At 38.9% G+C, this 22,820-nt stretch overlaps 1 pseudogene; it reads left to right on the top strand.

Moving 5' to 3' along the window:
* The first annotated feature begins 19,008 nt into the window (after positions 1-19,008).
* On the top strand, positions 19,009-22,565 carry LOC105085709 (eukaryotic translation initiation factor 3 subunit L-like; annotated as a pseudogene).
* Positions 22,566-22,820: the final 255 nt, after the last annotated feature.

Here is a 22,820-nt window from a genome sequence, read left to right as displayed (position 1 = left end):
TTCTGGAGGCCCGGAGAGCCAGGATCAGGGTGCCAGCCAATTTGGTTCCTGCAGAGGGCTCTCCTCCTGACCTGCAGACAGACAGCTGCCTTCGCACTTCGTCCTCGTATGGCAGAGAGAGAGAGACAGAGGCAGAGGCAGAGAGAGAAAGCAAGAGAGACCAAGAGCACAAACTCTTTCCTGTCTCTTCTTATAAGGACACTAACCCTATTGGATCAGGGCTTCATCCTCATGACCTTATTTAACCTTAATTACCTCCAAAAAGTCCATTTCTCCAAATATAGTCACATTGGCGGTTACAACTTCAACATATGAATTTTGGAGTGACAGACATTCAGTCCATGGCAGCCCCCAACCCAATCGTCAGCCATTTCAAATGCAGATGAAAGATTAGGACTAGAGCACTTGCCTTGAGCCAGACTCTCATGGATAAAACAAGACAAGGCTAAGAAAAGTGCTCATAAGACTTTAACAGGTGACCCAGGATAAAGCTTGTCCCATGAGGAGCCCAGTATGAGGAGACCTCCGAATTCCTCAAGGGATGGCTACTTCAGATCTACACCCATTCTCCTTTGATCATCTTTTTATATATTTTCAGCAGAAAGTGTTAAGGACAGACAGAGATAAAAAATAGCATTTTTAATCACAAGATGGCTTTTCTCTAAGGGAAAAAAGTTTCAAATCTGTTCAGATAATCAAAGGATTCCAAAACAAGGATGTCTTCTTCCTCAGAGACATTTGGGAGCTGAATATAAAGAAATCACAGCTCCAACCCACTTGAGGAACCCATTATCTATCTCAGTCAGAGAGACTCCAGACAGAAAAGCTCCAGGTGTCTCCTCGGAGTTTGCTATTCCAATTCCAGAGTCTTGGGACACCATATTTCAGTACATTTTTGAGGATTTTCTACTGTCAGATCCCCAGAAGGCCACTGGAAAAACCCATTGATAAAACAGAACTAAATCTGTTAGATGTAACTCAGTGAAGAAACAATCACTCAGTAGAGTCTTAGTAATGTCTGAGCTGAGAAGGCTGATGTCAGGGAAAGACATTTATAGGCTTTATAGGATGACTTAAAGGGAAGTTTTGCAAGGAGGCATATTAGTTAGGATTTTGAAGATTTTATGACATAATGGACTTGGATCGGAGGGCACAGGGAGGTAAGAGTTTTAAAACAGACCCTGATGAGCAAACTGTTAGTTTTGACAAGTAATCTCTTTCAGTTGGTTCAAGTCTTATCTTCCAGGACCAGGTATTTCCTGGAGCAAGTAACTAAATTATTTTTGCCTGGCCCCAGTATTGTTTGGCGTGAAAATAGGAAAGTAAGCTTGGTCAAAGACTCGTTTCACACAGGGAAGCAAGATAGGTTTGGTCTCAATACTCATCATTACAGAGAAAAATTCTGGAATAGTCATATTTTAGGATTCTTTCTTGATAAATTTGTTTGAATGAGATTTAACCAAAATGGCAAACTGCCTCTTTTTATATTTTTATTTTATAGGATTAACAAACTGAATTGACAACAGAAAAGGTTTGTGCTATTAAAATAATGATGATAATAATAATAATAGTAACAAAAGTAGCAAAAAAGAAGACAAGTGCTCTCAACTTTAAGAACACATTGATAAGGCCAAATTTATATTTGCCATTCAAAGAGTAGGAAGAGGAAGGTTTGCATTTGACTTACAAAGAATTTAAGATCATAATTTTAAAAATCTCTATCACACAAACCTATGTTTGACTTAGAAAGCAGATTCCAAATGTGTGTGTGTATATATATATATATATGGGAGAGAATGTGTGAATTTGGGTGTGTGCCTATATGGCCCATCACCCGTGAGAAAATGCGGTGTGTAAACACAAGCACTGTCTACAGATGGAGAGTCGGGGTGAGTGCTCGCTTTCTCATGGAATAGTTCTACAGGGCACAGGCTACAGACCAGGCTCTGTGACGAACATCACCAACACTGAGAGGAATGAAAAATCCCTGGCCTCAAAGAGCTTACAGTAGAGGAGGAGGTGGACCCACATAAGTGAATTATTATTTTAAAGAAAACATGGAAGACGTAGCGGGAACCCTGTGGAGAGTGACGAAGCCTGCTTAGAGGGATCAGAGAACATTGACGTTGGAGCCAAACCTTGAAGGAGGAGTGAGCCAGGCAGAGAACGGGGCGTGCGGGCAGCTGCAGCACCTCCATGTGGCAGGGGTGTGCGTGGGGATGGACGGGCCTTGCTCTGGCATTTTGAGGCCTGGGGAAGAGGACTGATGGGGGGCCCGATCTCATATGCTTAATATTTAAAACTTATAAATCAAGCTTAAAAGATTGTGAAAAAAATGTTTATCTTCTTCTTTGAAAATATAACTTTATGACAATAAAGATAAAAGATAACATGAAAAGTTATGGTTTTAGGTAATTCAACATTGGCAAACTAGCAAAGGTAACTAATTTAAATATTATTGAATATTTCTGGTATAAACTAGCAATGTTTAGATGCGCAAAAAAAAGATAAGTTCCTAAATTATTTTATATTTATTTCATGACTTTTTTTGCTTTTAATTCAGCAAAATCACCATGTTGTTATAAAATAAGATTTTTATATACTTGTATTCCATTAATAAAACTTACAGAATTAAACAATAAAATGCAATTGTATTCAGTGTAAAAAATTAAATATAGTTTCATCGAAAACACAAAATCAATGTAAAAAATAAAAATTATTTAACAAATGTTTCCAAATTATTTCTTTTTAAACCATTAAAAATAAATATTTAATAAAAATAGTAGCTACTCCATTAAAATTAAAAAACAAAAATCAAATTAGAGTTAGCCAATATCAAATTTTTAATCAAAATAAAATTTTATTTGATTTAAAGAATATTTTAATTAAATATATTTAATACAAATTAAATTGATTTTAATTAAAATTAATAACTTTAACTTTAAAATACTTTTAATTTTAATAATAAATCATGTTAAATATTTTCACAAAAATGAAACTATCCACAATTTTAGTTTCCATGTTCCTTGACTGCCACTTACAGTGTACTGAGTACACCACTATTTTTTGCGATTGCTTATGGAATTTCAGATTGGAACACAAAGAGAGGCAGAATAATAGCTGCTCAGAACTCCTGGGTCAGAGCGCTTTATTACAGAAGAATATACTGCACTTGTGTGATCTGCATGGACTGACCTGAAACATTTAACATGTGGGGCCCTCTAAACAGGTTCATAACAGGGCAGTTCTATGAATCAAATTGCCAAATGAAAGATAATGGTGACCAGATTGCCACGGGCCCCACAAGCCATGCTAGGGAGGGTCATTGAAAGCTGTCTGCTAGTCAGGGGAGAGCACAGATATAAAACAGCCTCCTTTGCTGTTTCCACCTCCTGAGGTCACATCAGCTCCTCTCTGAAGAAGACATCCAGATATTGACTCTGGAGCCCTGAGCCTTCATGAAAAGAGAAAGAAGTCAAAGGATGTAACGACTTACAGTGTCTTTTGAGAGTCCCCTGTATTTCCAGGAAGAAATTTACACTTGGGAAAAGAATATACATATTTAGAATCACACGTATAGATTTACGTTTACACACAACATATTGAAAAAAATTCCTGACAAGTGATTTTGCTCCTCTACTTTCTGTAACTTTAATAAAGTAATACAGCTAAACCCCAAACATCACTACGCAACTCCCCAGCTAAAACACTCTCCCGAGAGCCTAGCCCTTGCACTAGAAAGCCCCAGGCGCTTACCGTGGTGTCGAACCCCTTCTCATCTCTCAGCTAGACCACTCGCCAGAGCCTCCTTGAGGGTCTCCCATCCTCTTGTGCCCTGCGTAACCCATTCTCTCCAGTGTGATGTCAACTGGTGCCTGCCGAGACCTGCAGCCCCCAGACTTCCAGCCTTCAGGCATCCATCTGCTCATCCTCTCCCGACGTGTGTCTGCCTTAGCAGAGCTGACAGCCCTGGGAAATGGCCAACCTCACGCTAGCGCAGGCTGACTTGTCTCAGCCCACGTCTCCTCCTTATCAGAGTCATGAATCCCACTCCCCTGCTTGTCTCAGCCCATGTCTCCATCTTATCAGAGTCATAAATCCCACTATCCTCCCATTTATCAAAGCCCCTTACTTCACTTATAATCAATCAAAAATCTATTCCCCTGTCCCTCTGTGTCATAGCCCGTTCCCAAAAAAGACCCTAAGCTTTCACCCTTGGTGAAAGGCACCTCTTCAACGTGTAGCCTGCTGTTTTCTCTAGCAACCTATTACACTTTCCTTTGTCTCTGGTAAATTCTTTTTACCACCCATGACACCGGCCCACCATGTCCCCCAAATCCAGCACACCCTGAGTGAGAAATGAGAAGATGCCTCACCCTGATTTTAAAGCCTATTATTGACTTTCTCTTGCACATAGGATAAGATATAATCTGCATACCATGAGCTACAAGAGGCTGCAAGATTTGACTCTGCCTACGTCTTAAACTTACCATCCAGCACCCTCCTTCCTGCTCACTGTGCTGCAGCCTCTTCGGCGTTCACTCACTCTCTAGCTCATGTCAAGTTCCTTCCAAGGGCTTCTATGCTTCCTGTTTCTTCCACCTGGACGGTTCTTCTGCTAATCTTCACATGACTGGTTCCTAAAGAGCCCTTCACTCCCCCTTCCTCCAACAACACATTGGTTGTTCTTTCTCCCGCACTTTATTTGCCTCTATGCTTCCTCCACAGTATATTTTACAGTCTCTATTTTGTTCATTCCTTATCCAGTATATGACTGATATATTCCTCTTTCATATAGAAAACTTTCCTGATTTGTTCAGTGATGCATTCCCAGCTTTCAGCACAAAGCTAACGTAGGAGAGGTGCGGACTAAATGTTTGTTACTTACCTACCCCTACGGGCTCGTTTACTGGCACTGCACACCTTGTGATCTTTATACCAGCGCTGCCAAACCTCCCGCGGTTCCTCCAAATGCTCTAGGAGCAGCCAGAGCTGCTTTAGACCTCTGTGTCTTTGCGTGAGCTGTTCCACCAGCTCGGATGGTTCTTCTCTCTCTTCACCTGGCTAGCCTCTACTCATTCTGTAAGTCCCAGTTCAAATAGCATCTCCAGGAGATGGAGCTAAGTACACTTCCCTCGTACTTCCATAGAATTCTCTGCCTTTTTTACAAGCTTTATCACCTTTTGTGAGCATGTCACCATCATATATCTGTGTACTTTTAAAAAGCAGAAACCATACCTTATTTATTTTTTATCTCCAAGTTGAGTATCACAATTTACCTTCCTAAATTGAGTATGAAATCTTTAGTATACTGCAGGTGTTAAGTAAATGTAGTTACATGGAATTGAAATGTTTTTTCCACTTCTAACAGGGGAGGCTACATACATAAACTCCAGGGACAAGAGTGCCTGGCATCAAATCTCAGCACTGCTACTTACTTAACCATCTTGGGGAAGTCACTTGGATTTGTGCCTCAGTTTCCTAATCTATAAAGTAGCACTGAAGATAAGACCTAACCCATAGGTTGTTGTAAAGATTAAATTATAAAATGCATGTACAAGATTTAGAAATGCTTACATGCCTGGTCATCATTCAATAAATGTCACCTGTCACTTATCTACAATGTGTTTCTCCTACTCTTTTTTTTTTTTTTTTAAGGACAACTGGAACAAATAAAAGAAGTTCTTCCAAGCTCTCTTCTCATGTAACAGTAATAAACTTTAGTTTATGGCAAATTTGTGATTATCTTGGCACCAGCCTCTTTTCTAATTGGGCACACATACATAAATCGTGACTTTAGCTGCTTGACTGTTGTGTAACTTAAGGAGTATGTATATTGCCAGTCTGTGCCACTTGGCAGCTTGAAAATTTTTAATTTAATTTAATTTAAAAAGGGAGAAATGTAGTACATATGAGATTAGTACTATGTAAATCTGCTTAAATCTATACCCATATGTTTTGTTCAAAATGTTTTGCACTGTTCAGTAGGAAAAGAAAACAGATCTGATTATACGTCACCTCCCTGCTCCGGATTTTCCAACAGGTCTCAAAATAGGGAAGAAAAATGAAATATCTCAACAGACCCTCAAAAGAAATAAAATGAACAAAGGCAATGGAACAAAAACTGAAACACATATACAGAAGACCAAAAAAAAATCATAGAATCAAGCTTATTAGTAATCAAAGAAAATCAGATCAAATCCAAAGTTACCAATCTATCAAATAACAAGCTTTAAAAATAAATATTCATTGTCGGCAAGAATACAAGGAAATACACACTCTTACACAGTACTGTTGGGAGGGAAATTTGGTTCCAGCTCTCAGGAAAAAAAATTGGAATAGGTACCAAGAGCCTTTAGAAATTTCATACTCTGTCGACTTAAAATATCTTTCACATCAATAGTGTGGGAAAATAATCAAATATCTTGACCAAGATTTGTCCATATTTTCATTATGATATTACTTATAACAATGAAACATTAGAAATAGCCTAATGTCCAGCTAAATTAATTTGTGTTACAGCTACAGAATGAAATAGTGTGCAAGTACATAAACAGTGGTTTTGAAGCATACTTGGTAACATTAGAAAGTACTTACATTTTATATTGAATATACCAAAAGCAGTATATAAACGAAAAATTTGTACCATAATGCCAATTATATAATATATTTGTATATACGTATATGTGTTGTGTGTATAAAAGAAAACATTAAAATGTTATTGACGACAAGCAATTCTCCAATGAAGACATAGCAAAAATATGATACAATTAGGTAATTCATACATAGCTTACTAAAAGCAAAAGCTCTGATTTGATCTTCTCACTCTTTTCTGTCCATTCTATAGTAAATGACCACTCTTAGTAAACTTAGTGAGCAAAAACTTATAATTAATTTCTGGAAAGCTGAACATGTCTAACACTGTGTTTTTCAGTAGATAAGGACCCTTCAAGGTACCACATTTTTTCTATGTATATGGAATAAGTAGAATTCAAACTTTTGTTTCAATTTGATCCATACTTCTTTCCCTGAAGAGCCAAAATCAAAACCAAATAATTGCTTCTTAACATCCTTGAATTAGACCTTTTGATCATTAATCTCAGTAAGACTATACTGCATTTATTTAACACCTTTATATGTGTCAAAATATTTTCGCTTAAAATATCCTAACTGATTCTCAGAACCACCCAGGGAGGAGCCATTAGCAGTTCGTCTTTAGTTCAGTGGTATCCCCAGTGGTCTACTAGACCCATGCGTCCCAGCTAGCCAGAGCTGACGGTAAGATTTTTTGGAATTTTGCAAGCTGGTTGTTAAGCACAGACAATATTAAAAGCTAAATTATATGAATTGTATGTATAACCTAAATATAACTAAATTATATTTAAATGATTACAAATACTTAAAATTCACCACTTTCTAATTATTTATTACATTTGACTCTTATTTGTGCTCTTGAGTTTCTTTGTGTCGACTGAGTCTCTGTAAGAGAAATACCATACAATAGTGTGCTACCAAATTTACACTCAGTGGCATCCGATTGGTTGCTTGAAATCAACTGTAATGGGAGTATTTATTCCACTAAAATTGGCAAACACACCAATCATGGCTTGATTTATTATCATGTTGATTGCCTAGACTTAAGAAAATGACAGAGAAAATGTTACTAATGAAGATTAAATTTAAATGTATGCCATGCCTATAGTCATTATGATATGAATTGCACAAAAAAATTGAGGAAATACTCTTCCGGTATTTAAAAGTTACTATGTCATTCAGTGAAGAAGACACTCATGTCATTAATAAATGAGTAAAGTTCCAGCATGTGCTTTCATTTTTTCATTTCCGTCCTGCTCATTGACTGAAATGAAAACATCAGCTAGCATTTCAGGTCGGAACCACACCCATTCATCAGCTGCACCGGAATTTGGCTACTCTAACAAGAACGGGCAAAAATCAAAGCCGTCGTTCGGTGAGAATCAATAGGCTATGTGGCATTTATACCAAAGGGTATATGTAATTATTACTTGTAAATTATGTGAAGTGCATCCTATAAAACATTAAAATGTATTATATAAAGTCATGTATGTATAGATACTTAAATATTTTGGAAAAAAAGCTCGGTGTTAAATGTTTATTGGCACACTAGCATCATATAATGATAATAACATAGAACACGCAGGTAGAAAAAAATAAACAGGAAAACAACGCATAGAGCGACCTCCTCTGTCAATTAATGACTCATTTTTATCGCCTGCACAATCATGCTGGAAAGCATCTTAAAGTATATACTTCTGTCCGACCTCCACCTAAACCTCAAATATATCCCAGCTGTTTGTCACTTCCATGAACCCCAGCAGTTTGTCTCAGGTATCAGAGAGAGTGTCAGGCACAACCTATGTGCTCCTCAGACTTCTTCCTTTGTCTCTGAGACCCAGGCCACCACAACCACCAACCACCCATGGCCATCACCTCTACAAACTGAAACCTCTAGCCTCAGTGGCTTTTGCGTCCCCATGCCAAGCGTATACAGCCCAGTTTGTCCCTATACTTGTGGACATGTGTGAAACCCCACACCACATAGTGTGGGATCTGCTTTCCTGAGCCATCGCTGCTGGGCTGGACCACGCAACTCAGAACTGAGATGCTGTCAGGGAACTTTGACCACAGGAAATAGAAGATGGGATGGATCCCTTCCTTTCACCTTTTCATGAACAGCTAGTAGGTTCCTCCCAGCAGCTTTGCAGAGAAGTCCACATGCTGAGCTGATACACTTGCTGAGCAGCAGATGGTATCTCTCAGCAGTGACTCATAGCCAGCAGCCAGGTCGGTAGGAGACGAGACTTTGCTCCACATTCTCCCAGGCTGCACGCTTGCTTTTCCTTGCCCTGCTTGTAGGTCCTGCATGGGCATCCATCTGTTCAGCCTTACCTGTTTCCTAGAGACTCAAGACACAGAACTCTAGCTAACTAATAACATGTTGCTTTTTAGGAATCCAAATGTATTAGTTTCCTGTGGCTGCCTTAACAAGTGATCACCAACTAGATGTCTTAAGACAACAGAAATGCATTCTCTCACAGCTCTAGAGGCCAGAAATCCAAAATCATGCATCAGCATGTCTGCACTCCCCAGAATACTCCAGGAGGGAATCTCGTCCTTACCTCCTCCAGCTTCTGGTGGCTTCCAGGAGTTCCTTGGCGTGTAGCCACATCACTCTGATGTCTGCCTCCATGGTCACGTTGCCCCCTTCTCTTCAAAAATCTCTGCCTCTCTCTTGTAAAGATACATGTGGTCACATTTAGAGCCCACCTGCATAATCCAGGATTAGCTCCTCCTCTCAAGATTCTTCGTTTAATCACATACTTTGCCGTATAAGGTACCATTCACAAATCTAACCATTAGGACCCAGACGTTTCTTTTCTGAGAGCATATTTCACCCACTACACCATGAAAAGAATTTTGCTCATAGTCACAAGTCAATTATATTTTAGGAAGTGGAAGTAATTTTCTATACCAGATACTTCTTGTAAATTATGCAGAACATGGTACTCATGTGACAGCATAATTAGATATACATTTATTCAAACAAAATGCAAAAATCAAGCACAAGAGAGTAGAGATGAAACAATGCAAAAGTTTTTACTCTGTTATTCATCTGCTTAAACATTAGGGTCATAGCAAGTGCTCCCGCACGCACAGAAGACAATGACAGCCTTTGAAATGCAGAATAAGTGTTTTGAAGCGGTACTGGTTTGGAGGGAAAGAATTTCTAATTATTAAAGCAAAATCTTTTTTTTTTTTTAAATAAATGCTTAGGATTTGCCTTCTGCTGTATAGGTTTTTTTCCCCCTACACAAAAGGTTTTGGCTTCATTTCTGCCTTTTTATAAAAATGAAGAAAGCTAGTATGAAGGGTTACTGGAGGGGAAGGGAAAGGGAAAGGAGGCAGGCTCTGTAAAGTGAACAGCTGGGGTGAGCCTGATCTGAAGGTGGCTGCTGATATTACATAGTATAAAATCCCAGCGTGAATTCCAGCTGTGATCATGTACTCTGTTCTTCCATCTACAGTGTATACAAAAGGAATAGTTATCATTTGCATATTTGAATTCCACATGCATTTTTATTCATTTGTGAGTGTCTTCAATTTTTCTTCTTCAATTTGCTTTATAAGAATAGGCTCCTTTCTCTGGTTTGGGGGAAAAAATCCCGGCACAGAATAATATGATGTGTTTATATTTGAGTTTCTAAATATAATTCATACCATACTCATCTATCATTGTCTCATTTATCATTTATTCTTTGTATTGTAGTTACAATTACGACATTCAGGAGAAAGGCAGATTTTCTGACTCCTAAATGCCCCTGGGTCTTTCCTTGCTCACTGAGCAGTTATAAATGAAATACATTTAACTCCCTGGGTTGTAGGTTTCTGCAATGCAATTTTCGGTTTACAGGTAAAGCTAGCTATCATTAGAAGCAGCTAACAAACTACACAAGCAGAATCATTTCGGAAAGAAATGCTTCTCTTTTGGTGATCTTCAGATTAATTCATAATTTGATAAACATATTTTATGACTGAAGTTTCTTACATTACCTGAAATGACTCTGATTATAGATATGACCCTTTCCTCACACTCAGAACTCATGTCAACAAGTTTGATTTTGTAAAACAGTCATGTCTTTGTCTCTTCTTGCATTATTGACATGTAAAAGCCCCACTGCGTATTTATTGACAGTGCGCCTCAGCGCCCTGGACCAATCTCACACGGGGCACTATGACCAGCCCTCCTGAATTCCACTGGTCAGAGGCCCCTTCATCTTCAGTGAATGGTCATATTTTGATTATTACAGTAGTTCTATTTCAAGGAGAGTTCTGGGTATCTTTGATGGCATATATTGATATATATATATATCCCCCAAAAAATGGAAGCCATTGGAAGACAAGGATTAAATCATATTCAAAGTTGAATTTGCCACAATATTCTCCACACAGTAGGTACTCAAAGTATCTGTTACTGGACATGTGGTTAGGAGACAGACAGACAGTAAAGGCTGGTTAGGAATAATAACTGGAATGTTCAATTAATTCCATACAAAAGATCCAAATTCATGCCTCATTTCTGGAAGAAAATTTCCAACAACAATACTCAAAATTTTAAATTGTTTCTATCCTTCATGTAAAAATTATAAATGTATTCCAGGAAAATTAGCAGACTCTGGCAAATGTTCAGTTCAGCATTGTTAATAACAAATAAAAATTAGGAAAAAACTCAAAGTCCAATAATAAGGGGCTGTTTAAAATATGACGCATGCCATCAATGAAACCACAAAGATGATCTAAAATATGCTCATTGGCATGCAAAGCAATTTAAAATTTAAGTGTTCAAGATACATGAACATTAAATATCTATTTATTTAGATCTTCAAAGTAAGGATTAATTTCCAAAATAGGTGAAGAAATCAAGGCTTAGTGTGTAAAACTGGGATAAATTAAATCAGTGTCATCTATCACGTCCACAGCCTAAAGAAAATCATACAATCAATCAACAGGTGCAGAAAAAGTATTTGACAAAATCAATACTCATTCATGATGAAAATTGTTAGCAAACTAGAAATGTACAGAAGTTCCCTCAAACTGGTAAAGAACACCTACAAAAAATCTACATCTAGCTTCATAGTTAATGGTAAGAAAGTTTATATCTTTCTCCTGCTGGCAGGAGATAGGCAAGGATGTCTCTCTCATCTCACCTATTTGACATCTAGTTAATGCAATAAGAAAAGAAAAAGAAAAAGGTATATAGAATGGAAAGGAAGAAATCGAGCTATCTAATCACAGATGCTATACTTGACTATGTAGAAAATCCCAAAGAATCAACAATAAAACTCCTGAACTAATAAACGATTAGAGCAAAATTGCAAGATAAAAGGTACAGAAGGGAATTGCTATCCTGCATGCCTGCAAAGGACGACTGGAATTTAAAACTAAAAACACAACATCTTTTGTACAAAAGAGTTAAATAGTTAGCTGTAAATTTTAAAAATATGTACAAGATCTATAAAAGGAAAACTACAAAACTCTGATAAATAAATCAAAGAAGATCTAAATAAACAGATATTTCATGTTCCTGGATAGGAAAATTCATCCCTGTTAAGGTACCAGTTCTTCCCATTTTGATCTAGAGGGTCAGTCAAAATCTCGGCAAGTTATTTTGTGAGTTAGCTGATTCCAAGCTTTATATGAAAAGGCAAAATAGCCTAGAATAGCCAGCACAATATTAAATAAGAAGAGCAAATTTAGAGGCCTGGAACTATCCAGTCTCTCTCTCTCTCTCTTTTTCTCTCTCTCTCTAGCTAAAGTAAAGTTAAAGTAGTAAAGACAGTGTGGTATGAGCAAAAGAATAGAAAAATAGATCAATGACAGATAACTTGAAAACAGACCTACAGAAATAAAGTGAACTAATCTTTGAAAAAGAATCAAATAGGAGAGAATATATGAGAACTGCTTGGGGATCTAATGTAGAGCATGGTGATTTTAGTTAATAATATCGTGTTTACTTAAAATTTTCTAAGAAAGTGGGTGTTAATTGTCCTGACCACAAAAGGGAAAAAAAAAAGGTAACTATGTGAGGCGATGGATGTGTTCATTAACTTGATTTTAATAATGATTTTACAAATTTTATGTGTTTACAATCATCATGTTGTAAATATTTTAAAAATCGCATTGCACAACCTAAATGTATACAATTTTCCCTTGTCAATTACACCTCAATAAAGCTGGACAAAATATTTGGGTAAACATAAAAGTGTCAGAAATCAGATCTCTTTGTTGCTGGGCATGGAGGGAGAATGGACTACAAATGAGTATGAGAAAACGTTTGGGGCAGTAGATATATTTATTATTTGATTGAAATTATGGTTATATATATATATAAAACTCAGCACATTGTACACTTTCTCTATACACATGCAGTTTATTGTACATCAATTGTACCTCATAAAGCTATAACAAAGTAAAAAGAGACAATGAAATAGTTAACTTTGAGGAAATGTATGTTCATTCATGTGCAGCTGGAAATCCTCTGTTCCTAAAATATTTCACCACCACCGTTCTAACGTCATGGCAACCTAGGGAAGTTGAGTAGGGTAACTGAAGCATAACATCTGGTTTTCAAGATCTAGAGCAATCATTGTCAAGTGGAAATTTCTACTGCAAGTTGCCAAATTCAGTAGTCGGTTCCCCATTCTCACTTTACATGAGTTCTCTGTGGCACTTGACAACAGCTCAGCCCTCTTCCTGGAAAAGCTATCTTCACTTGGTTTCCATATTTACCTCTACCGCACTGGTTACTTCTCCTTGAACTCTCCTGGTTTTGTCATCCCAGTAGCTGAACTGCGGACTGCCTTGGTTCTTGGATGTCTTCTCTGTATCTAAATACACATCTTTGGTTGTCTCATCAGTATTATTGCTTGAAATACCATTCAAACGTTGAATTTCAGAGCTATATTCCAAATGAACACTCCGTATCTCCACTCGTATGTTCAGCAGAGATTTCAAACTTAACATGCCACAAAATAAAATCCCTGGTGTCTCTTACCTTTGCAAACTATTCCACTCACAGTTTCCTTCACTTAGTGGAAATTTCATTCTTTCACTTGTCTATAGCAAGTATCTTGCTTTATCCCATATCTGACCTGTCAGAATAGCCTGTTGGCTCTTACTGTCAAATATATTCTTTTTTTTATTTAAAAATGTTTTATTATGTAAGTTTCACATGTTCAGCATTATAGTTCAACATCTGTACATTGCAGAGCGATCCACCCTTCACTGTACACTTGGCCCCTTCCACTCATTTTGCTCATCAACAAGCCCCTCCACTTCTGGTAACCCCTAATCTGTTCTCTGGGTCTATGAGTTTGTTTTTATTTTGTTTGTTCATTTTTTTAGATCCCACATATGGGTGGAATCCACATATAAGAAGTCATAAGGTATTTATCTTTCTCCAGCTGACTTGTTTCACTTATAAGGCCGTCAAGGTGCATCCATATTGTCGCAAATGGCAGAATTTCTTTTTTTTTTTTTGGTTGAGTAGTATTCCTCTGTAAGTATTTACGTGTGTGTGTATGCGTGTATCTCTCACATCTTTATTCTCAAATGCGTTCTTTATCCGACTTCTCAACCTCCCCTCTTGGTAGCATCATCATCTGTCACCCATGTTGTTACAACAGCCCCCCTAAGTATCTTCCCCGCTTTCCCCACTGCCCTTCCAGTCTGTCTATTATGAAGGCATTCAGGGTGAAAACACCCATGATCTGTCTTACTGCTCTGACCTGGTCTCCTCCTACTTTTCCAAAATTCCATTCCAGCCACATTGACCAACTAGCTGTGCTTCAAACACGTTAGAAACACTCATTTCAGGAGACGGGTTCCTCTTCCAGACACCTGCATGCTTTGCTCCCCCATCTCCCTTATCTCCTTCTTTAATCACATCTCAGTCAGGCCTTTCCTGAGGTCTCTGTCTGAAACTGGAGCCAGGCCCCAGGCCCTCTCATTCTAAGTACTACTCTTTCATTCTCATTTTAGTTCTTTTCAAGCACTTATCACCTTCTAATATATTTTTCAACTTACTTATTTCATTTATTATTTACTTCCACCCCCTAAAATGTAAGTGCCATTATTTCAGGAATTTTTCTTTTTTCCTGTTTTGCTCACTGCTGTATCTCTGGCACCCTGGAGAGTGGTTCACTGTACACATTCAATAAATAAACGTACAAGTGGCTGAAGATATTGCCAACAATACAGAATTATACTGTGCTTTTAATCCTTAATATAGTACCATAAATGGATAGATTTATATTTTAGTTCTCATATCACTGCAAAATGACTTAAAAGAAATTTTTTTTCGAGATTTGAGGATGTCACTTTTGTGATGGCTAGATTTTAAATTCTGAATAAGGATGAAGCAAAATATCTCTGCTGAGTTCAACACTTACCAAAAAAATACAGAACTTTCTAATGGAACCACCATTGGTACCCAAACCATTAGGATACAAGTGAGCTTTACCACAGTAAAACAATATGGCTCTTCCTTGTCAAGTCAGATGCCAATAATTTTTTTTTCCTATACCTGGCATATAAAGTAAAATGTGGCGCAAAGGATTTCTTTTCCATGAGTACATAGCAGACGTGAGTACAATGAGACAGAAAGCAGACAGATGGGGAACAGCCAATATCTTTGCTTCACAGATTTAATTTTTTAACCTCAAAAATGATGTTTAGAGGGTGTACTTTCAATTCTATAAGATAAATAAGTCTTTACAAACAAAAGCATACATCAATATTCTACAGATTGTTTTGATGATTTATGCTGTCAAAGCTGCTAGTATCTCTTCTCATGAACTCTTCTCATGAACTATCTCTTCTCATGAACTATTTGTTTAGCTTATTTTGGAAGTCAAAAAATGGCTAATTTCACGGGTGGGAAGCTAGATTTGTTTTGGAATTTAAATAGGCAATCATACTAAATAAACAATCATACTTTCCTTAGTCTACCTAAGAGACGTGATAATATGTGTATTTGCTGGTGGTGTAGCAAGCAAGATAAAATCAGCAATTTTCCTCTTACTTCTTTAATGAACTTGATCAACACTTCTGATGCAAACTGATGTAACCGAACAGCATCCTACAGGGCCTTCCCAGCACAGACCCCTTCCCTTCCCCCATATCCTCTGCTGTAGCTCCTCTCTGAAGTCCCCAGATAACAGTACCTGATGCACAGTTCCTGAGTTGTTTTACAGATGCTAAAACCCCCATCAAATGGAAGAGATTAACTACTTGATGATCATGAGCCCCCAGACCTACAGGCACCTAAGGACTGATCATGCTAACTCCTGTGACACCGCCCCATTACCTCACCATCAACCAATCAGAGAACTGTGCACGACCTGATCACATACTCTGCGACCCCCTCCCTCACCTGGCTTTCAAAACTGCTTTGCTGAAACCCTTCAGGGAGTTTGGGATTTTTGTTTTTTTTTTTTTTAGCATGAGCCACCCGTTCTCCTCGCTCAGTTCTGCAATCAACTTTTCAATGCTCCGAACTCGAGACGTTTCAGTTTGGCCTCACTGTGCATCAGGACACGAACTTGTATTCAGTAACACAGGCTGGCTTCAAAATGTCTTCTTTGTACCTGAGGGTTTCCTGCTCACAATGTAAACTCTTATTTATGTGGCTTTTTCAAAAGGCCAATTGCCTCACTACCCCAGTATATTTGCCTATAATCATCAAAAATTTTAATTAAAATGGCTTGCCTTAAACAAATATATCTATTCTATTTGAATACATTCAGTAGGCTATATTTTCTTCCTTTTTAAATAATTTTATGTTTTTCACTAGAACTAAAGCTTTTTTTTTTTTTTTATTCTGAGTATAAACGTGGTATCTCTGAGAATAATTAAGAAAATTACACCTAAAAGAGTAATGTGCAAGACTTATTGCCTTCATGGATCCAATAATTTTACTTAAGCCCCCTAGCTCATTTCCTTTATGTGTATTTCTTCTAAAGAAAGTAGTTTTTGAGCTGAAGGAGGCGTGTCAATGTCATACATCTGCAATTTGGGTAGTAGTCAAGTTCCGTGTTGTCAATTTGTTAATTAACTGGGTTGCATTAAATTCATGTTTTAAAAGTTTACTGGTGGAGTCTGCATTAAAATAAATGTTCATGGTGTTGCATGGAGTATCCAGAGAACAAAATTTTAACCTTCCTTTTCCCACACAGGACTGGTTGTTGGTACTGGGTTTCAGACCCAGTTTCGTGTCTCAATACTGCTCGGTTGCCCGGTGATACTCCTCAGTCTCTTCTCCACAATCGAATCCCTGTTCATTGGTTGAGGTGCTGGGGTCCTGCTTCATTTGTGCTAAGCTCCCGAGATAGAGCCTGTTCCCGCATCCCTGGTTTTCTGCTAGGGTTTTGCCACATGTGGATGAAATTGCCAAGGATGGTCACTAGATCACTTGACTCCCAGGTATTAACTGATACCAGGATATTTTCTGTCATTATTAATTTCACAGATTAAACACCTTTTCAGAATTAGCACGCATAATATTGTATTCTTCGTACACTATGTTTAACACACACTGCCATCCTCTCTAGAACTATCAGCGACAGCTGAGTGAGTGGCCCCAGTTTTCCTATCCCCTTGGGGAGAAGGTGCTGGGCCCCCACTCCCCTCCCTGCGTTGCTAGGACACACAGTCCTGACATGCCATGTAGTGCAGCAGAGACCAGACTTCTCAGTCCTGCCCAGGGTCATGCCAGCTTTGGTGTTCCTCCTGAAGCCATTCTTCAGAGACCCTTTAGCTGGCTTCTCTTTCTCTTTTCACCCAGTATGGTGGTGGTCTTCAGGATTCTGTCTTTGGCTTTTTTTTTTTTTTCCCAATTCTTCTTTGGTAGTTGTATCTACTCCCATGATTTTAATGACATCTAACTGCCAAGTCTTCCTCTTCAGTCAAGATCTCTCTCATGTGCTTCAGATGTGTTTATCCAATTGGCTATAGACATTTCTTCCTGGATTTCCACCCCACCAGTGCAGTTCCCTTAATTTGATACAGGAAAAAATATGGGGCCAGAGAATGGCCGTGTCCCAGCTCTTCACTGAGTCCCTGGGATGGGCCCCGCCAAGTGTGGGTCCTTGTTGGCTTCGCACAGGAAAGAATTCAAGCGTGAGCCACAGTTGAATAAAGGTAGATTTATTCAGAGAGCTACATACTCCATAGACAGAGTACAGCCTGTTTGAGGAGGCAAGAGAAAAGCCACGAGGTGTGGGGCTTAGGTGCTCAGTTTAGAGTAAAAGTAGATCCACACTCCACAGACAGAGTGCAGGTCATCTCACTGCGCAGGGACAGCGGCAGCGAGCTGTGGGGATTGTAGGTGTCATGGGCTCCGTAACGTCATTCGCTAGCACGTGGGGGATTATTCCAACCACTTTGGGGAAGGAGCTGGGAGTCCCAGGAACTGGGCCATCACTCACCCCTTGACCTTTTATGGTCAGCCTGGGAGCTGTCCTGGCACCTGTGGGAGGGCCACTTAGCATGTTATTGTATTTCAATGAGTGTAGAGTGAAACTCAGAGACAACTGAGAGTTGACACTTGCACCATCCGGTGCTAATTGTGTGTCATTCTTTTAATGGCTGTGCCCCACCCCATTCCCTCCCATGTAGAATTCATTCTATGTCACTTTTCAGAGTCATGTTGATTTTTCTACTACAAATGCCTCTCTGCATTGTTTCAACACACAATTCCAAGGCCATGTCTTTTGTAAAGACTTTCCTAAACCTTACATTACACCCTTTATGTTCAGGCTGGTAAAGAATGCTGAGGCTGCAGATGAGTAGGTTTTAAACAGTTATGGAATGTGGAGGAATTCCTGCATAACAAATAGAAATTGAGTGTGGGCCACCTTGTGGAACTATTACACATGCTAAGGCAAAGATAATTTAGCTCATATTTCACGACTGCTTTTGGTAATAGCTATTAGAGCTTAGTAATAAAGTAAGTAATAAATATGAATTTATTGAACTGAATTATAGGAATAGAAGGGTTAGAAACCCAATCAAATACCAATATTTTTAAAATGCAATTCATTTTTATACTATAACTTCCTGGATTTGTAAAGTTATCCTCAACTGTTTATGAAAGTCTATATTTACTGGAAAGAAGAACAAGAAATTGTTTTAAATATATACTATAAAAACACTTCTCTCAAAATAGCTATACATAAAAAACATTCAGACATTTTGCAACATGCAAAAAGGTCCAAACATATTCTTTGTAATATTTAGGACAGTAGAAGAATTGATTTGGCCAGCTGGCTCTAATTTAACGAAATTATATTTTCATATTCAGTCCTAGTAACAATGAACATTGTTTTCTCAGCTGGTGAGGCACAACATAGCATTCTACTATCAGCGGAAACCTGGAATCCAATCATAGTCATGGCCAAAAGGAGCGACACAATGACACGACAAAGGAACATCCATCGGGGTTTGATGTCTGCTTTGGGAAGGACCGCAGCTGGAACCATGGGACCTCATCATGACGCAGCTGTTCGTGATTTCACGGTAATGTCTGAGGTCAGTGATCATGCATACTGGGGACAGATATGCATGAAACTACTAGCCCTGCCTGGCAGCGTGCTATGGCGGAGCAAGCCAGACCTCAGGACGAGGACTCCAGAAGCCAATGTCAAGTATACTACCAAATATAGCCTAGATCAAGTCACATGCCTTCTTTAGCCCTCAGTTTTAACATCTGTAAAAATATCTGCTTTAAGACTTTAGGTCACCTCTAGTGCTGAAATTCTTTTATTTTTAGACAATGTCAACATGGAGCCAAGACAGGAAGCTGCAGGAAAATAGAAGGCAAATTTAAGGTAATTTTCTAAATTTACCCTGTCTCCTCTTGTATTTTCACAATCCCCTGAAAGATTAAGAATATGAGAAAATCAGAGTCCAAGAGGAAGGGGAAGCCCAGGCAAGGGGACTGACATGTTCTTCCAAGTGCTTGGAGTTTCAAAGCTGAATCACATGGGACTGGGTATGTCATGTGGGAAGTTATCATCACTGCACAATAAGGGGAAGAAGAGTTGGCTCCAGTCACTTTGTTATTTTTTTTTCTTCCCCATCAAAGATAAACTATTTATGGCTACATGCCTGAAATTATAAACGGCTACTTCTCCATAAAGCCATAACGGGCTGCTTATTCAACTGCTGTCTCTCCACTCCAGATTCACCCTTCCAGGCTCTTTTGTGAAGCTGGGGTTTGGCACAGTGAAAACTATGTTTCTTCTTTGCCAGTAGGGAGGACTAGACAGAGAATGGAAGACTGGAAGAAGGGTAAAGTGACTTTTTCCTGTTTTCTTGTTATTCCCGTCAGCATTCCCTCAGCGATACATTTTAGTCTAGCAGTAGAAATTGGCTCCATCCCTAGGATCCTTCAGTAATCTCAGAACCAGCACCCCCAGCAGCTTGCACATCCCTCCTCAGTGCTTGGAGCTCCAGGTCTTCAAAGCTGCCAGCTCTGACAATTCTGTGCTCCTCTCTTTGCTCCTTAAGCATACACAAGGCTTCTGTCTGCCGTCTGAACCTTCTCTTTCAGGTAAGACAAGAACTGGGGTCTTGTCCCTTCCCCTTTTGGGGTGACAAGCCCAGGAGGTGCTGCCCCCTGCAGTTGTCATCCTCATATCTCCTCAGTGCTTCATTCTGTTCTTTCATTCTGTCATTACCCATGTAGCCCCTTCTTGTGTTAAATTCCCGCTCTCAAAATACCTAGTGTGGTTTTAGTGTTCCACACGTGGCTCTCGCTCATACGCCGTCTGTGATCTGAAAGTTGTCTTTATTTGGCAGCTCTTTTACACCACACTCAGCACTTTCAGTACAAAAGAATGAATGAACGTTCCTACGAGCAACCTCGGGAGATCCATAAAAGGTAATAATCGCACTCCCTTGGTTCTCACTCGTAACATTTATCAGCATTATTATCCCGAACTATTAACATTCATGGCTTACAGATTCAGGTCTCTTCGAACTTCATCTCTCAAAACCTACTATAGTCACCATAGTGCAGTGGGGGACAAAGGAAGGGTTAATTTTACTGAAGGCACAGAAATGTAGGCTTGTCTAAGGCTTCAGACCAATTGAGTGAAAGAGTGAGAAATCTAACTCAAGTTTCTGGAATCCTAGGGTGGACTATATCAAATTGCTTCAAAAAGTTAATTCTTAAGAATTTTTTAATAAAGTTCAAGGAAGCACTTTTCAAGTTTTCCTGACAATATGAGAACACAAGTCAGTACAAATATTGAACAATACTAACTTGCACGTATGCAGTCCTGTATAGTTAATGATGCACTTTCAAGATTCTTCCATTGATTTCGTCTCACAACTTCAGAATGCTGTTGATGCAGAATTCTCATCCGCACTTACAGAAACTGAGATTCCAGGAGGTTAAAGTGACTTATTCAAGATCACCCAACGAATAAGCAGATAAACGCCAACTCATATAAGAAACAAGTAAATAGCTCTATCTACCCCCAGTCAAATAATCTCTCCACTGTGTTAAACTGCCTAGCTATTATCATATATGTTCATGCTAGCATGAATGTAACTACTTCCATTCTCTTTATAAAAAAAAAATAAAATATCCATCAACAATTACCAGGAGCCATTGGAAGAGGATTGTATTCGTCATTGAATTATTTCATAATCAATAATATTTTAACTTACCAAAAACCGAAAAACATCAGCTGAGTTCAGATGATCATAATAAGCAGAGATAAAAAGTTGCTCTGTCACTGTAAGAAATCATTATTAAGCAAAACAAATAATGAAAGCAAACCAAGTTCTACCAAATCCTTTTAGAGAGTAACCTGCCTTTGCCTGGGTGGTATGTCATTAGCATCTGAAAGAAAACCAGGATTTTGCTCCAAGCAGCAGATTCAAAGTTAATGCGCTAAGGACACTGCCTCTTTGCAATTCATTTGATAATACAATACTTTGCTGAATAAAGAGATCCGCTTGGTCTTTACACATTGAGCAATTGTTCATCTGCAAAAATGTCAGAATGCCAAAACCCCAAAGAAGCAAGTTGCAAAGGATTTCCAGTTTCTTAGATAAGACCTTAAAACAATATATAATATCACTCAGAAATACATACATACATGTAATAATGGCAAAGTCATCCTGTTCTGAATTCAAAAGTGAAAGAAATCTGGAAGGCTTCTCAGTCTGTATTTTTAGGAATTCACTATGACTGTTTAAGACAAGATTCAGGTCAAGTATCAGCCATGCTATTTTATTTCAAGCCGTTGTCTATGATAAGAAATAGCAATAGGATATTTGATGATGCGTCACTACCAGGATGCCATTGGGCTCTTTGCCAACATCCTCCTCTACATCCAGAGGACCAAGAGCATGTTCCAAAGGACCACGTACGAATATGAGATGATTAACTAGCAGAACGAGCAGACGCACGCACTGCTGGCCATCGCTCTCACCAGGTAGCCCATGCGTAGTGACGAGAGTGTTCACCTCTAACTGTGGGAGAAGCATGCGGACAGGATGCTGTGCACGCAGAAAGGTGATCCGCAGGTCTGCGGGGAACCCTTCAGCTACTCCTGCCCCAAATTCCTGTCACCAACCATGACAACGTGCACCTCAATTCCACAAGGAGCCTTTCCGGCAGCAGCTGAAGGTGTTTCCCCAATGAGGTGCAGCAGCTCCCTCCAGCTCTCCACCACCATGACTGGCCAAGCTGGCCGGCTTCCTGGACCTCGCAGAGCAGGAGTTCAGAATCCAGCTTCTTGTCTTCAAACACAAAATGAAAAACCTGGTGGGGACCAGTAGCATCTCCGTCCTAGGTGGCAAATTTCAGTCGGCCTCCAAAGTTGGCTTCTACATCGATAAAGACATGATCCACGTCACAGACTCACCAGGCCTGTAGGGATTTCTTCATCCGGCAGAGTCACAAATTTGAAGAGTTCAGCTGAACTCTGAAGAAGATGGGACAGAGACTCTGAGTACACTTACACCTGCTTCACTCAGGAACCTATTTTGATGTCAAAGTAGGTGGGGAGTGTTTTCGCCTTCATGAAGCTTTTACTTGGCTCGGCGATCGGCCAGTCAACTGAGTTGAAGTTTATTTGAATCAAAGACTGAAATGTTTTAAATAGGTCTCAATCAAGGAAATTTGGAGCCAGAAAAAAAGAAAAAAATAGCAATAGGAAAAAAAAGTCTTATTATTTTAAACCATGATGACAATTTAAGTAAATGAA

Source organism: Camelus dromedarius, chromosome 9, assembly GCF_036321535.1.
Source record: "Camelus dromedarius isolate mCamDro1 chromosome 9, mCamDro1.pat, whole genome shotgun sequence".
Taxonomy (NCBI): Eukaryota; Metazoa; Chordata; class Mammalia; order Artiodactyla; family Camelidae; genus Camelus; species Camelus dromedarius.
The sequence above is the reverse complement of the archived record's forward strand: the minus strand, read 5'-3'. Positions and strand labels throughout refer to the sequence as shown.